This window comes from Symphalangus syndactylus, chromosome 15 (assembly GCF_028878055.3).
Source record: "Symphalangus syndactylus isolate Jambi chromosome 15, NHGRI_mSymSyn1-v2.1_pri, whole genome shotgun sequence".
NCBI classification, from domain to species: domain Eukaryota; kingdom Metazoa; phylum Chordata; class Mammalia; order Primates; family Hylobatidae; genus Symphalangus; species Symphalangus syndactylus.
Window position 1 is genome coordinate 32,840,683 of NC_072437.2, and position 12,869 is coordinate 32,853,551.

General features: G+C 31.0%; 1 long non-coding RNA gene across 1 annotated transcript in view; it reads right to left on the reverse strand.

The window, feature by feature from the left end:
• Nucleotides 1-457: 457 nt before the first annotated feature.
• LOC134732540 (uncharacterized) overlaps nt 458-12,869 on the reverse strand; it is a 29,632-nt gene continuing 17,220 nt past the window's right edge. Inside the window, exon 3 of the long non-coding RNA XR_010115853.1 lies at nt 458-638. This is a non-coding gene — a long non-coding RNA (uncharacterized lncRNA). The remainder of the gene's footprint in view (nt 639-12,869) is intronic.

Here is a 12,869-nt window from a genome sequence, read left to right on the forward strand (position 1 = left end):
TCTGTAAAGCAAGTAAACAATCATTTATACACATACATATTACATATATGTGTATATTACATATGTGAACCACAAATAAAATAGGTTCCATTTATAATTTATAATTTGTTATTATCTTTTAAAAATGAGGAATTTTATTTCACATGTTTCTTTGATTGATAAAATTGTATAGACTATTTTTTATTAGCCATTTGATAATTTAAGTAAGTTGTTAAAATATTTAGGAAGGTCTTTTAAAATGTTGTTTAATAATTGCTTGAGTATCCAACCGAATTATATTCAGCACAATGATATTGTTAGAGGATTAACAAATTTGTATACCTCCTGTGAAGTAACAGACCAATGCACTGAGACAGTAGTGTTCGCAGCAGAGAAAACATCTATTGATCATATGACGGCCAAGTAAGGGGATGGAAAGGACCCACAAGTCTGTCCCCCAAAGAAGTTATGGGCTGCATTTTGTAAAAGAATTGTGAAAGGTATAGGTCCAGAAAATTGTGGTTGTTGATTGGTCAGAGTTAGGGGGATGAAATTATCAGGATCTGAAAACTGCCTTCTTTGTTGAGTCAGCTCCTCATGGGGTCCTATGCAACAGCTAGCATCAGTAGTTTTACTGGTATGCAGGACCTGAAAGAATACTTCAGAAGGGAAACAAGATTTCACAATGATTAAGTCGTTATCTATAGAGAACTTAAGGGGAACTATAATATTTTGACAGGATCTACATGATTCTGGGACAATAGGCAGTAAAAACTATGAGGAAGCAGGTCAGAGAGCAAGCTGACCTAAAGATTAGTGCTGAATGTGCTGCAAGCTTGCTTCGTTTTCATTTTTCCCCTCCCTTCTTCTCTGATTCATTTTATAAAGTTAATAGGGACAGTTTCAATATAGCTATGAAAAACAGAGCTGTAGTCATATTTAGTTAGAGGGGTAACTGAAATCAAAATATGTGTTTTTCCCTTCATTGTTTAGAACCATTCAGAATATCCAAGGAATAATCAGCCCTTAACACAATTTGAAAGTTTTGCTGTTCAAAGGAGTGGTTTAAAGCCAATTTTGTCATACAAAATTATCCAGGCCTTTTCACAATATCTTGCCATGATCGGAATCTAAACACTGAGCTGAATAATTATTTACATAAAAAATGAATATAGCCTTCCTTACTTTTATGAAAAATATAAATGCTTTCAGGTGAGTATTTTTAATTGACTTAAATGTTCTACTAAAGATCTCAAGGTTACTAGAAAAATTCCCAATAATAATTTGTCTTAAAGACAGAATGACTCAATAGTTTATTCAATAATTACATTTCTCTTTTAAAATAATTATCATTTCTATTTTTAAAAAATACTAAAATTAAAATACAAAATTAAATTCTTGCAGATATCTATGCAACTATGATTCCCAGTATGAGAAGTTTTGTATTTTAGAAAATTACAATTAAAGTAAATAGGATATTTAGTTGCCTGAGAAATAGATGCTTTCTATTTTCTTTAATTTTGTAATGTATTGAAAAAACATATATTTTAATTTTAAGTGGCTGCAACTAATGGTAGAAAGAAAGTAGTATAATCAAGAGATTCTAATTTGACTTACTAATTTAAAATTTATGTCTCACCTAACCGATTTATTTAAAGAACATGAAATTGTGTAAAACAATTACAAATACTCCAAAAATAACATTGTTGAAATAAAAAATTTTAATGTATTGATTAATCTCTTTTCACCAGAGTATGTACAATTTTAAAATTTTGAAGATTAAAAGATTGACTTTGGCAGCCATTTTTAATATGAAAGGCAGGTTAAGTAAACTCTTGCTTAAGTAAATACTAATTTGCATCTTGTCTAAATTATTAAATAAAAAGTTACTTTCAATGTAAAAAAAACAGTAAAGCAAAATTTCCCTGTGAACATATGAAAGTATTTACATTATTGCTTTGTTTCACAAAATACTAATATCTTCTCCAATTGAGAAAAAATTTAGGAAAAGAGTTCTAACTTTGTTAAATTGGCACACATAAACACAATGAATGAATGAATGAATGAGTGTTCAAAGAGAAAAATATGTGCCATATAAAAGATTGTGCTATATAAGTATTTGATAAAAAATGCAAATATATTTTCACATATTTTGGTTTTCCATAACTAGTGAAAGATGGCAGAATATGTCTCCAAAATATGCCGCACTAAAGTAGAGTCCTTACACTAAAATAAAGAATGTTTTAAGCTAGACACTTGAAAAACAGCAGATGCAAGAAGGGCATTTAAATCTCATTCTGAAAAAAAGGAGATAAAAACTCCTGTGTGAATGATGCCCTTGGTGTATCAAAAGAAAATAAATATTCTTTGGAGAGTCATAGTGCGATAATTCTGTACACACAGACCTTGTTAAAATAATTATTATCTTCCTTTAACCTCTCCACATAATTTGTTACTTTTCCACAATGGTCTGTCTTGTTCAATTTAGTACAAAAAAATTGGGGGTTTTTCATTTCCTTGAGTATTCATTTTTTCATAAGAGCCTCCATTTCATATACAAGTTAAATTTGTTATTCTATCCTACATCCATTTAATTTTCAGGAACAGCTGGGGACCCTAAGAGGGTAGAGGTAAAGTTTTGCCTTTTCTACATTGGTGACAAGTAAGATGGTTTAATTTTTGCTTTGTATTTTTCATATCTCACATGAGATACAGTAATTAGGAATCTAAGGCAATAAGTGAAAAAAAAACTACAACACATATCCACAAAATCTTGTATGTAGTACCTTAGGAGGGAGTAATTGCTATGATAAAATAATAAGGTAAGAAAGGCTATAGGAAGTGTTACACTGTCAGTGGGGTGTTATCTAGAGTGTAGAAACTGTTCACTGAGAAGCTGAAAATGAAGCAAAAAGTAGAAGTAAATGAAGGCGTCAACCATGAGCAAATTGAAGGAAAGAGTATTCCAAACATAGGAAAGAACAAATGCTAGCCTTTCCAATAAGATATGGAACATGAAAAGGATGCCCACTGACATCACTGTTATTCAGCGTAGTATTATGAGTCATAACTAGAGCAATCAGATAAGATAAATATATAAAGGGCATCCAAATGGGAAAGGAAGAAGTCAAATTATCCTTGTTTGCAGATCATAATATTTTAATATTTGTGAAAACCTAAAGTCTCCACAAGAAAACTATTAAAACTGATGAATCCAGTTAATTCACGACACAAAATTGACAGACAAAAATCAGTAGCATTTTTATATGCCAACAGTGAACAATGTGAAAAAGAAATTAAAAAGTAATCCCATTTACAATAGCCACACATAAAATTGAATACCTAGGAATTAACTTAACCAAATAAGTGAAAGATATCTACAATGGAAAGTATAAAATATTAATGAGAGAAACTGAAGAGGACACCAAAAATGAAAAAATATTTCATGTTTATGGATTAGAAGAATCAGTAATGTTAAAATGGCTATACTACCCAAAGCAATCTACAGATTCAATGCAATCCCTATCAAAATACTATTTCTCCTAGAAATAGATAAAAACATTGTAAAATTTATATGGAACTACAGAAAACTCAGAATAGCCAAGGGTGTCCTAAAAAAAGGAACAAAACTGGAGGAATCACATTACCTGACTTCAAATTATACTAGAAAGCTATAGTAACCAAACAGCATGCTACTGGCATAAAAACAGACACATAGACCAGTGGGATAGAATAAGGAACTCAGGAAAAAATCCACACAGCTACTGTGAACTCATTTTCGACAAAGGTGCCAAGAACATACACTGGAAAAAGACAATCTCTTCAATAAATGGTGCTGGGAAAATCAGATATTTATATGCAGAGGAATAAAACTAGACCCCTATTTCTCGTCATATAAAAAATCAAATCAAAATGGATTAAAGACTAAGATCTAAAACTATGAAACTACTACAAGGAAACATTGGGGAAAATCTCTAGGATATTGGACTGGGCAAAAATTTCTTGAGCAATACCCCACAAGCGCAGGCAAACAAAGCAAAAATAGACAAATGAGATCACATCAAGTTAAAAACCTTCTGCACAGCAAAGGATACAATCAACAAAGTGAAGAGACAACCCACAGAATGGGAAAAAAATATTTGCAAACTACCCATCTAAGAAGGAATTAATAACAAGATTGTATAAGGCACTCAAACAACTTTATAGGAAAAATATCTAAAAATCCAGTTAAAAAATGGGCAAAAAATTTGAATAGACATTTCTCAAAAGAGGACAAGCAAATGGCAAATGGGCCTATGAAAAGATTCTCAACATCATTGATCATCAGAGAAATGCAAATCAAAACTATGATGAGATATCATCTCACCCCAGTTAAACAGCTTTTATGAAAAAGTCAGGTTATAACAAATACTGGTGATGATATGGAAAAATGGAGCCCTTGTAGATGGTTGATGGGAATGTAAATTATTACAGCCACTATGGAGAACAGTTTGGAGGTTCCTCAAAAAACTGAAAATTGAGCTACCATATGATCCAGCAATCCCACTCCTGGGTATACACCCAAAAGAAAAAAATATATATATCAAAGAGATATCTGCATTCCTACATTTGTGGCAGCACTTTTACAATATCTAAGATTTGAAAGCAACCTAAGTGTCCATCAACAGATGAATGGATAAAGAAAACAGTACACATACTCAATGGAGTACTATTCATCCATATAAAAGAATGAGAATCAGTCATTTACAACAACATGGATGGAACTGGAGATCATTATGTTAAGTGAAACAGGCCAGGAACAGAAAGACAAACGTCACATGTTCTCACTTATTTGCGGGATCTAAAAACAAAAAAAAATTAAACTCTTGGAGATAGAATGTAAAAGGATGGTTACCAGAGCCTGGGAAGGGTAGTGGGGAGTGCGGGCAAGGCTGGGAGCTGGGGAGATAAGGATGATTATGAAGTACAAATAAAATAGAATGAATAATACGTACTATTTAATTGCCAGACAGGGTGGCTTTAGTCAATAATAACTTAATTGTATATTTTGAAATAACATATAGTATATTTGAGTTGTTTGTAATTCAAAGAATAAATGCTTGAAGGGGTGGATACCCCATTTTCCGTGATGTGCTTATTTCACATTGCATGCGTGTATCAAAGCATCTCATGTACCCCATAAATATGTATAACTACTATGTACTCAGACAAAAATAAAAAAATTAAATTAAATTTTAAAAAATGCCCTATATCAGAAACTATCTAGACATTTTTATGAAAAATTTTTAAGAAAATGGAAACTAGGAACAAAATAGAAACTAGGTTCAAAGTGGAGTAAGAAGACAAATGTTGAATCATTTGAAGACCTTTGCAAAAAGAAATGACATGGGAGGTGATTGGAGGATTTGAAACAGAAAAGAACATGAGCTAGATTAAGGTTTTAGTAAAATCACTCAGAATGCAGTGTTGAGAAGAGACTAAAATGGAGCAGTGATGAAAGCAGGAAGACCAACCTTACACATAATTTGCATTCACATATTTAAAAAACAATATGGCACATTGGAAAGCATGATGACATTTATCTTTCAAGTTAACTTTGTTAATTTTCATTTCATTTTCAGAGATACATCAGAATCTCATTTGTAATACTTTTATGCAACATGTTTCTTACTTTTATAGTTCTGAAATTTAAATTCACAGAAACTACTCAAATGAGGTGAGGAACTATAGAATAGATTCAAAATTGTATGAAACTTCAATAACCAAGATGTTATAAAAATATGAAATATGTCAACTGTCAAACTACACATAAGAATGTGTGTGTACATGGATATTTGAATAAGCAAGTAAATAAGTAGGATACAATTATGTCTGTGCAGCCAAACTACTAATAGATACCTGTGCATGTTAAAGGCTGCCCCAAATCATTCCTAAAATTAAGTAAAATTCTATAAAGTAACTCCTTAAGGGTAATTTGTATTGCAATTGCAGAACTGAAAAGGCCTTACTTCAAACATAAGGGTCAAAGCACAATAACAAAAATTTAACTTGAAGCAATCCAAATTAATATCAATATTTAGCTAAAGAGTAAGAACAAATATTGGTTAATTGAATGCTTATCTGGTATTGGAAAAAAACTAAGCCCTGTAATGAACCTGGCCTGATAAAACAACTAACAAATGGATTTGCACTCTAAGACCAATGATATGACGTGATTGACATTAATTGAGAACATAACGAAGCCACAGAGACTTATTAAGGCTTCCGTCACCAATACCAGAGATGTCTACTCTCAAAGCATTATGAAACCAACTATGATCTATTTGTGGGAGTATGTGTATGGTATGTGTGAGTGATTAACACATTTCCAAAAAACACAGATTCCTGCTAATTTGTGTGATTGATAACAAAGTATTTTATTCAAAGTTTGAAATCTTATTCCTGAATTTTATATGTGAAGTAAGTGACATCCAAATATAGTAAATAACTTGCCCAAGGCCAAAAGATTAATGTGAAATAAGGCTTAGAAACTCAGTAACTATTAACAGGTGCTGTATATTTTCCAACTCACTAGGTTAGAGCCTCTAAACAAAAGTAACTAAGGTAAGTTTAATTAAGTAGTTGTTTGTGATAAGATGAATACAAATGCGTAATTGTTATAACAGCTAAGAATAGACTTTTTTTTCTGTGTTACATAAGAAAAAAGACATGACCCAAAAGTTGGAGAAGTTAATTTGAAGAAAACAAACAAAATGAAACAAAACAACAACAACAAAAATCTGTTTTTGATTTGTTGCCAGTCATTGCTAAATAGTATTTTCAAATATTTAATATGTAATTCAGTAATTATATAAATTGTTTTTGCTAATTTACATATGAAGTGATGTCAAACTAATATTTTATTATTCAACATTGACTTTTTCCAAAAATGCATCATAGTTTCTAATATTTTCAAGATGATAAACATTTTCTGGCTGAGCATTAATTGTCATCTTATCTCTAACACTGTCATATTTCTTTGGAAATCTCATTAGTTTCTGTGTTCTCTTATATACTGAGGAAATGAATATACCTGATGGAGCATTTAAGATAAATAAAATTATAGTTCATCATACAAACAAATACAGCAAAAAAGAATTACTTCCATTGGTTTTGAAAAAAAAATCCATTCAATTATAAACATGCTCCTACAGAAAGGATAATATCAAACTTTCAGAACCAAGTATAACACAGAAAAAGGTCAGAATAACTTTTCTTTTTTACTACCTCATTATGCTGACTTTGGCCAAGGTCCCATAGACCTAGTTTAATGAAGGGATAATGATAGCTCATCCTTTCCCATTTTTTGCTCAGTCAACTCAGTACTGTTCAAAAATGCTTCTGACTCTCTTTTGGAAATTCACATTACAAAGAGTTCTCTTTTTTCTTTTTACAATTTAATGCACAAGCACACAATTTACTGACTTTTTTTAACTATATGACTTAAGCATGTTACGTAACATACTTTGTATAATTGGATTACTAATAGTACCTACTTAATAAAGTTGCTATGAATGTTAAATTAATTAAAGCATGCAAATCATATGTTTGGTACATTGTAGAGCTCAGTTCACCCAATTTATTTGCATTCTTGCTAATAATGATAATTCTTAGAATACTGAATTAAATGATTCTAGATGAATGTGCTAGATTTTAGAGCAGATAGGATGAATTAGAATTGGTTCCCACTTTAAAGGAGCTTACATATTTCCATAGAAACGACTTAGACATTGGGTAAAAAAATCCATCAAGTCATTTTGAGTGGTTGGTCCATTTAATAAAATGTGTCAAAATTTCAATTAATGTACCCACAGAGCTCTGAAAATGTTGATTCAGCTTCCCTGAGATGTTCCGTGTAGCAAAACTCAATTAACTCTTATAGGTGTCCATAGTGTGTTTATACAAATATAGCCCCATTTCTCAAGGAAAATACCCTACATGCTTTTACATCCGTACTTTCAACTGTTGCTCTTTTTGCTGTGCCCTTCATTTATCAAGTTATTTGAAAATACGAACACTAATGAATACCAAGCTACATCCAAACAAGACTTTTGGTGAATTTTCAATAATTTGTACAGATATAATTAAATCATTAAAGACATAAAAATAAAAGTCAAGTAAAAAATTATTGAGAAAAAAATAGAAGAATGAGGTGGGCTGGATATAGTGTTAGAAACAGAGTTAGAAATGGATATTTAGAATACCTCCATTATGCAGACTTGGTCTGCTGAAGCCAAATGGAACCAGGCCAGGCCAAGGATATTCAGGCCTGCCATAAAAAAATGTTCCCACTAGTTTCAAATTCAAACCTTGGTATCCAGCACCATCATCTATAGAAATCATGTTCATTGAAAAGGCGTGAAGATCTTAGGAATCAGGAATAAGTAAAAATAAAAACCAATACAATTTATGTGCTTACAAACATAATGCTCATAATATAATATCTTAAAATTTCATTAAAGTACAAATCTTCTTGTGAGTCCTCTTTTCTCTCCAACTCCCTCTACCCATTCAATTTTTTATCTTCTTGTCCTCTTTTTCCTTTTTTATCTTCCTTTTCTCCTCCCTCTGGAGAGAGTAATTATTTGTGAATTTTTTAGGCAATAGTAAGAAATTTAAAAGTTATATTTGCAAAAGTAACATTTAATTCAGTTAGCAGTGGCTATAGGGCCTGATGTAAAAAAAAATTCCTTAAAGAGCTGAATGGAGAAAAGACTATCAGATATGCAAGAATAGTGGCAGCGAGACCAGGTAGGTTTTTTCAGTAGTCCAGGCCAGACGCTCTGGGATGTGTGGATGTGTTTGCAGATTGCAGCTTTTAAAGAAAAGTGATACGGTGCAGTTGCTGTGAAATGCTCCCAGCAGACAAAGACTTTGATTGTCATAAAATCCCTGTTTCTAAAAGAAAACATTGATTCCTTCTAAATTTCACCCCGTGGTTATATTTGCCATCTGGAGCAATACAAAATAAATCCTCATCTTCTAGCTATTTGACAATAACATTTTGTCTCACGTTTTATCACCTTTTAATCTCATTTTTATTTTGAGCAATACCTTGATTATATTTAAGAGGCTTTAAAACACACATGTGTCTTTTCAAGAATAGTAACACTTTAGAAACACCTTACATAACCTATTCTATCAAAACATACTTTTGTTCTACCAAGTTTATCACCATCCTGACATTACTGATAATTTTACCCTTGCTTTCTTTTGAAGCATTTTTAGTAGGGACTTGGTTTCATCACGTTGGCCATGCTGGTCTTGAACTCCTGACCTTAAGTGATCTGCTTGCCTTGGCCTCCCAAAATACTGGTGATGTGGATCTTCTTGTACGGTCAACTATTCTTTGAATTATTTGCTTTGCCACGTAGATGCCTCTGAGTGTGATGTAATGACTTTTTCTTTTTTTATTAATTTTTTTCGAAAGCCATCAATAATATGAATTATTTTGCTAAATTCAACGAATATTTTTCTGAATTATCATTTTTCAATCAATTGTGGGAAATATTTTATAAGCCCTAAAACTTGTTACATATCAACACATTATCATACTTTATTATTTCACCTAGCAAAGAAGAAAAAAATTATTTGACATCTATGGTTTCTATTTTCTTGTTTTTAATATCTAGAATATACCAATACAAATAATTTATGTATTTAGTAGGGGACATAGAACCAGAAAGAACAACTTTTGTTTTTTTCAAAAAGACTTGCCAGTTGAATTTCTTGAAGGATTATGGAAATCAGAGTAGACAGTCCAAGCCCAGATGCTATAAAGACAAACTAAGTATGTTCAAAAGTAAATCTCTATTCTATATGAAGCAATAAGGTTCATAACATAACAACTGACATCTACTTATGTTTGATTTTCACATTTGAAGGTGAACAAAATGTAAATACGTTAAAAGTAATCAGGTGGTGCCAGGTTGTGTCAGAATATTCTCCATCTTCCCCAAATTCTACCCTTCCCCGCAGTGTGCTGTGCTCCAAGACCTTTATGGATTATTTAAGGTGCCTAATTTGATCTCTGGTTTTCAACTGGGCTCCGCCACAAAGAAATACCAGCAGAAGACGATGATGAGGCAATGTAGTCTTCAATAGAAATTCAGCCATTGCCCTACACAAACTGAATGTACCTCTTCTGATATAATGGTTGTGTTTTTCCAATAAACAGACACCTCATCTGCTGGCCAGAATAACTACAAGTCACTTCGGGTTCTGGTACGGTTCTCTTCAGGTCTAGGGGTAGTCATAACTCCCTAGTGGGAGATTCATCCTAGGGAGTTATACCTTGTTCGATTGCCTTAATTCAGATCACCACTATGTAAACAGCCTCTTCATTGAACTCTCCACTTATTTCCTTCCAGAATTCTTGTCTCCCCAAATTACCTCCATACTTTCTTGTGTTTATATTCTTCCTATCACTGAAGAGTGAGTTCTAATATTATTTTTGGTCATAAAATCAATCTTTTTCAATCAAATATTGGACATTTGGGAAAAAATAAATAAAACAACCATAAAGTATTTTATTATATCACCTTATATTATTATTCAGTTATGAGAGTGGACATTTTATTGTTTGATAAATTCAGATATTTCAAAAGGTATGCAAGGACTTATATTTCAAAAAGCATGTAAGTACTTGTATTATACATAAAATTAATGCAATACTTTTAAAAATAATACTGTAATGGATATATAATAGATAATATGACCAATATATGATTACATTTTGATTGTGGGAAAACATGGTTTATGTTATTCAGTTTACTGCAACTCCACACAGAATAGTTTTACAAAAGTCTATATTCCTTACTCATTAAAAGCTTATTCCCATCCTCATCAATCTGGGAAACTTATTATTAAAGATGTTCTTGAATAAGTAGAGAAATATAAATATTTTTATCAACATAATAAAACTAGAACTTTAAAATTATGCTGACATTTAATAAAAACCTGCTCACTTTTCAAGAACTTTCTTTTAGTTTTTCAATTATTCTTTGTTAAAATCTGGACAACATGGACTCTGTGCACTGTCCTAAAAATGGAAGATATAATATATACATTCCCAAATGTTGATCTGGGTTTTTGAGAGCTTAATAATGGATTTTTTATAATACTTTGCCAGACATCTCTGAGGGGTTCAGAAGAGCAATGAAATAAAATTATCTGAATTTTATAAGAAATGTTATTTATTCACATATAATCATAATTGTTTTATTTATAAACTTTTATCTAATCTAATATCAGGAGCAAATCCATTAATAAAACCAACAAAATGTAGCATTAGACAAAAGATATTTCATTCCTCTTCATGTAATTATTATAAGTTCTAGTGTTTGATAGCATAGTATCATGACTATATTTAACAACAGTATTTTGTACATTTCAATATGGCTAGTAAAGAAAATTTGTAATGTTCCCAACACAAAGAAACAATAAATGTTCCAAACGATTTCATTTTGATTTGATCACTACACATTACATACATGTATCATAATATCACATGTACTCCATAAATATGTACAAATATTGTTTCAATAAAAATATTTAAATTAGCTGATAGATGTTCATAGAATCTATGAATAACAAAATGTGTTATGTATGAATATGTGTGTATACATACACACTCACACATTCCTGGTAAGCCTGCTATAGACAACATTTATTCTTCATAGTCATTCAACAGACATTAATGAAATTGGTTCTGTGTGCCAGGAATTTGTTTAATAGTCTTGCATAACATTAGATGGCTGATTAAGATTAGATATGGCCTATGAGCATGTGAAGTTCATTTTCTACTTACTATAAACCTCACATTGTGATGAGATTTCAGGCATTGTGATTTCAGGCTCTAATGAGTATATGGTTTAATAGATTTTAAATCATTTCTTTTTCTGTTAGATGTTTAAATATAGAATATACAGAAATGAAGTTTCTTCTTAAGAAATAATACCTGGTATATATTTTAGTATTTTCTATATACATTTTAAGATATAATTTTAGTTTGGGTTTACCTTGATGAACTATAATTTGTTTACTTAACAGATTTATATATGTTAATACAACATATTGTAGTCTATAGTAACCAATTTTAATATATTTAGATATATTAAAATATTGCAAATAGTATAATAGTTACAGTAAATGAGAATGTATTTCATTCATTAAAGGAGACAATTGAGTTATTAAGGAAATAGAGTATTATGTAAACTAGGAAATCTGCATTTACATATATTTAGAATGTTCAAAAAAGATGCTGAATTTGAAAATTTGAGCCTCTCAGAATTCTAGAGTTCATGGCATATCCTTTCAAGTTAAATTTAAATATGTTAGAACAATTCTATGTAGCCCTTTGGAAGAATACTACATTAATTAGTGGTGCCCTACTTCAGACTGCTAGTGAGAAGGGCAAGCTAATTAAGTTATAGCTGCTACTCTCTCTTTACCATAAGCAAAGATATATCATTTAGGTCCACCCTGGCTTAAATGTGAAATAAAAAAGGGATACTTCATATATTTATTAAAGTATTTTTATTTCGATTTTAGCTTTCTTATTTGTGTAGAATAATCAGATGCAGAAAAAGAAATTACATGCCTTCCCAAAAATAAAAGAGCAAAACGTGAGATGAAATTTTAGTAAATACAATAGCACTCTGAATAAACCATTTTCCCTTTTTTTCTGATTTAATGTCTACACATACTCATATTTGGTAAATTTGTAATATATAATTCATAGGGCATTCATGTTTTCAAATTAAGCACATTAAAACAAACAGCTGTCATATCATTTCAGGAAATTTTAACCTTCTTCCAACAAAGTGCTTATAATTTGGGAAATTATTTTA